This window comes from Mastomys coucha, unplaced genomic scaffold (assembly GCF_008632895.1).
Source record: "Mastomys coucha isolate ucsf_1 unplaced genomic scaffold, UCSF_Mcou_1 pScaffold17, whole genome shotgun sequence".
Lineage (NCBI taxonomy): Eukaryota > Metazoa > Chordata > Mammalia > Rodentia > Muridae > Mastomys > Mastomys coucha.
This window is the reverse complement of record NW_022196899.1, coordinates 5,397,677-5,403,267: the sequence shown is the minus strand read 5'-3', so window position 1 is coordinate 5,403,267 and position 5,591 is coordinate 5,397,677.

Sequence of the window (5,591 nt, the reverse complement as noted above, 5' to 3'; positions counted from 1 at the left end):
GTGGAGAGAAGCACTCTAAACTCTAAATACGAAGGCACCACTGCAGGGGGCTGGGGTCCTGAGTGGAATTAAAAGGGAAAAGAGGGCTAAGAACCAGCACTCACCTCTCTCTACTCCCTGACTGCAAATATGGTGTGACCAGCTGCCTCATATGCTTGCCAACATGTCCCTCCTTGTCCAGAGCACGCCCCTCAAGCCCTTGGTCATAGCATGCATTTCCGCCTGTCTCTCTTGTCTTCTACGGGTTGGGAGCTGCAGGCATGTTGCTATGGTACCCTCTGTTATATTTGCAAGGGTCTTTTCATTCGATATTGAATTCCCTCCAAGCCACTGACAAGCGAGATGGAAAGGGTATCTTTCCTTTTTCCTGGTAGAGTAAGGGAAATTAGTCCTAATGGAACTTCAGAGATGACTGAGTCCAGCAGCCCCCTCATTTCATAAGCTAAAAAAGTAAGCATATGCTGTGTGAAGACTTGACCTTTGTCCCTAAGTTATCCATCCATAACAAACCAGGTTGTACAAGCGTTGTCCTTTCTTTGGAGCTAGAAGATATATCTGAAGCTTAATTAAGCTTTCCCATGAACTTCAAGGTTAGCTACTGTGATGGTCTGAATATGGTTGGCCCAGGAAGTGGTGCTATTAGGAGGTATGGCCTTGTTGGAGGAAGTTTGTCATTGTAGGCTTGGGCTTTAAGACCCTCATCCTAGCTTCCTGGAAGCCAGTCTTCTCCTAGAAGCCTTCAGATGAAGATCTATGGTGGACCTCCCTCACCATGCCTGCCTGGATGCTGCCATGCCTGAACCTCTGAACCTGTAAGCCAACCTCAACTAAATGTTGTCCTTATAAGAGTTGCCTGGGTCATGGTGTCTGTTCACAGCAGTAAAACCCTAACAAAGACAGCTACCTACAGTGTTGTGACTAAAGTCCTTGGCCTTTCTACTTAAGCTCCCATAAGACACTTCCTGCTTCCTACCCCACAACCACAATCACTGCTTCCTGAACTACAGAGTCATGCCCCTTTGCTCACACCCTGAGGAGCTCCCCATCTGTGGTGGGTGGAAGAGCTGGTCCCTGAAGATGGTCACATGCTAACCCCTAGAAACTGTGAAACCTGTCGAAGGTTGCAAATCATCTGATCTGAGATGGGAAGATGACCGAGGACTGAGTATCCAGGTGGCCCCAGACCAATCGCAAGGGTTGCTAAAACTAGAAAAAGGAATGAGAAGGCAAGCAATTGGAAAACGTTATGCAGGGGGCTCTGAAGAGCTGGGATGGAACCAAAAACCATACGATGTAGGAAAATGACCTCTAGACGATGAAAGGCATACGAAGTGTTTCCTGGGGTCTCCAGAAAGGAATTCAGCCCTGCTGACACTTGGATTTTAGCCTAACTGAATCTTATTTGGAACTTTTAAGTACCACAACTCTAACGTCATGAATAATAACTATAAGACAATATGTGTGTGTTCAGCAGCTATATTGTTGTGCAGCCATTTGCAATGACCCACCCCCACATCAAGACCTTCTATAACAAAACAGCTTAGAATAGAATCTGCCCTTGTTCCTGCCCTCTTATCCTACACCGCAGCCACATTTGTGTGGTTCCTCCAAGCTATTGCTTGTTGAGAATATCTGCTCCATTTTCTCACTTAGATTAATTCCTTAAGTCTAACATCCAAGTCTGAAAACATTCCTGGGAAGTCTTCCCTGACGGCACGCAGAATAAACATAAAATCTGACTACAGTCTAGAACAGGAAGCTCAAGCAAAAAGAGAGCGCAAAGAGATTTAAGCAATGCCCTCAGAGCGACTCTCAGCGAGCGGGTGGGAAGGTAAGGATGGAGGGTCTGGAGAGACTCATGGGTAATAGTGTGAACTGCTAGAGCAGAAAACCCAAGTTCGTTTCCCAGCACCCACATCAGGTGACTCACAACTGCCTGAACTCCAGCTCTAGGAGATATGTCGCCCTCTTCTGGCCTCCATAGGTACTCGCACTCATGTGCACATACCCATACACAGTGCACATATACATGCATAAATGTACATATCCACATACACCAAAATTTAAAAATATTACTTTGAAGATGTTATATTGTAGAAGAGCCGTAAATTCTAGCAACAAATCCTCTCTGAACTTGGAAATACATACATTTTCCAGCACCTGCTATGTCTCTTCTCAGGCTGTGCCGAATGCTCCGTATAGACTCCAGATGTCAGGTAATGTAGTCTAGCCAACCATAGACAAGGTCAGATTGACCTATTTTTCCAGAACTGGGAGAATCCAAAGTCTGCCTTTTTTTTCCTTTTATTCTCATGGTCACTGTTGGCTCAGGCTTGTGCCTCAGCAATTAAGCCTGACACTGAACTATTCTGTTCTGGACATGTGGCATGGAAGCCCGGGGGATCATAGAAGCATTTGTCACGAGGCATCTGGTGTGGGCTTGTCTGGAAACACTAAACCCTGCCTGAGCTGTTAGAGATAGAACAAACATTCTTTTTTTTTATTAGATATTTTCCTTATTTACATGTCATATGATATCTCCTTTCCCAGGCTCCCCTCCAAAAAACAACAAGAACAAACCCCTGTTCCCTCCCCCCCTCCCCCTGCTTGTCATCCCACCCTCTCCTGCTTACTGACCCTGGCATTCCCCTACACTGGGGCATAGAACCTTCACAGGGCCAAGGGCCTCTCCTCCCATTGATGACCGACTTGGCCATCCTCTACTATACATATGCTGCTGGAGCCATTAGTCCCAATCCTTCTTAAAAGGGGGAACAAAATACCCATGGAAGGAGTTGCAGAGACTAACTATGGAGCAGAGACTGAAGGAAGGCCAATCCAGCCTAATATAGCTGTCTCCTGAGAGGCTCTGACAGTACCTGACTAATACAGAAGTAGAGGCTCACAGCCATCCATTGGACTGAGTACAGGGTCCCCAGTGAAGGAGCTAGAGAAAGGATCCAAGGAGCTGAAGACGAACAGCCCCTTAAGACGAACAACAATATGAACTAACTAGTACCTCAGAGCTCCCAGGGACTCAACCACCAACCATAGAACAAACATTCTTAAGATGAAAGGAAGTCTCCTAAGGGGATCCAGGGGAGGGTCAGAGACTGAAGGGTCAGGCTCCCACATGAAGTCAACAGCTGAAGAAGAGAGAGGGAGGGAAGAAAAGAAGGAAGGACTTTCAAGTGCATCCTGGATGAAGCAGTCAGATTTTGATGCTCAGCCCTTCGGGCCATGTACTAAGAAGTCTCAGGCATTAGGGTCATGGTGAAAATTAAACAGAGAAAGCAGCTGCGCTATGGAAGGCGGCTGGACTGCGTGACCTGAGCAGTTAGAGGAAGATGTTCTTGTTTAGAAATGGTTATGCTTCTCCCTCCCACAAGGCCAAAGGGTGAGAAAAAGGACCCACAGGCAGTGAGAAGTTAAAATTTTCAAATTGTATTGTGGGAACTTAGCAGTTAGTTGAACTCAATGGGAGACTAGCTCCCAGGACTTAGAAGAATGAGAAACTAGCTCCAGGGACATAGAAGAATGGGAGACCAGCTCCCAGAACATAGAAGAATAGGAGACCAGCTCCCAGAACATAGAAGAATAGGAGACCAGCTCCCAAAGCTTGGAGATCAGAGCGACCTGGCAGGAGAAAAGAAAAATGAGGTAACAAACAATTGCCAGGTGGCTAACCTGCTTCTGAACCCTAGCACCAATCAGAGACTACCCCGTACTTTCCCCTGCCTTAGTTTCCCCTTTTCCCCTAGCAACTGTGTGGGTATAAAAACCTGTTTAAATTTTTGCTTGGGGCCAGACTCCTCTCCTCCTGCGAGGGATATGAGTCTCGCCCCAGCTAGCTGGAATAAAAAGCCTCTTGCAGATTGCATCAAGTCCGTGTCTTGGTGGTGTGTGGGGGTCGTCGCTCCCAGGATTTGAGTGTGGGGGGCCCTCCGAGAATCTCACAGCAGGTGGTCCTGAAGTAGCCAAGAAAACACTGACGGGTCCCACCTAAAGGAAGCGTGGACCCAAGACCCCCAGAAACTCCAAAGAAAGCCAGACACAGGAAGGGTCCTCCTATAAGATGGGAGATGATGGCTGTCTTGAAGTCATGCACGGTGCTGTCTCTACTCTGTGAGAGGCCAGGTAGGCGCTGCTGCTCCTGCTGCCGAGGTTCAGTTAGCTTGGCTTCCCGTATCCACAGGTTTTTTTTTAAAAAGAAATGTGAATTATGGACGAAAGGAGTGAGCATAACTAAGTCAACACATGTCGGGATAAAATGAGCAGCTTTGGTCTACAGTGCTTTTCACAAATGGACACAGGAGCTTGTGTTGGGCCCCATGGGAAGAGCATATACTGGGGCCAGCCCAAAGTTGCCCAGCTCTATCTGAGAAAAGGAGGAGGAGGAGGCAGGAAGGTGGCTAAAGATAAAACTGGAAGACTCCAGCTGAATTCTTGGGACCTAGTGGCAGATTCAGACAATTGACCATTGCAACTTGTCCTCAGGAAATAAATAAGTAAATAAATGTAATTTTTCAAAGAAAGGAGAAAGTTTCTTTTCACCTCTGGAGAGGGGGCTCTTTATTGGGCATCCAAGTAACATTTCACAGAGAAAAATATTTTAGATTGTTTCTTATATTTATTTATTGGGTGGAGGGGTGTATACATGCAGAGGTTAGAATCGATGGAACCAATTGCCAGGCTTGGTTCTCTCCTCCCACCATGCAGTTCGCTAGGGCAGAGCTCATATTGTCAGGCTTGACCGCATGCAGTTTACCCAGTGAGCCAGCCGTCTTACCAGGCCCCAAATCAGCAAGTAGTTTTGTGCCTAGAATTCTAAAACCTTCCACTTTTCTTTAGAAGGGGCTCACTTTATGGAGAGAAAAGCGATTCCAAGCAGCATTAATGTGTTCTGAATTGTATAGTTAGGTCCATAGCTGGAATCTCTCTTGCCTAAGTCAAAGTTGTTCTTTGCTCCAGGAAACCATGTAATCTTATGTCTACATGAAGAGCAGCTATGGAATCCACTCTCTTTAGGCCAATATTTTTCGATGCCTAACAGCCGAACATACTGCTTCTTTTATTATCTTTGTTTTAAAGTAGGAACCCTCCAAAGTTGACGCCATCTTTTTCCTGTATGCATACACCTTCTGATCCTCAGAATACTAAGCTTCTTGTGGCTACTATAATAACTGAAGTTGGCTGATCGTCCAAGCCTAGCATATATAAATAGTTCCCCTTACTTTCTTAACTGTCTTGGGAGACAGTTAAATATAAAATAAATCACTAATCATCACAGGGCAAAGAATTAGATCAACTATTTTACTACCCTAGACTGTCACAGTCTGCTGGAAATCTGTCTAGTTGTCTGTCTTACACACACACACACACACACACACACACACACACACACACCATACACAGACTGACTGACTGACTGACTGACTGACTTATCTTTCCAGGCACTATGAGGCCGATAGACTGGGAGACCATAAGGCCCAAGACTGATCTAGTTCAGGGTAAATGCCATTTTTGAACCTCATCAGAAAGAAGATGCCCCCCACCCACCCACACACACCTCACAATGAGACAGAGAGCTA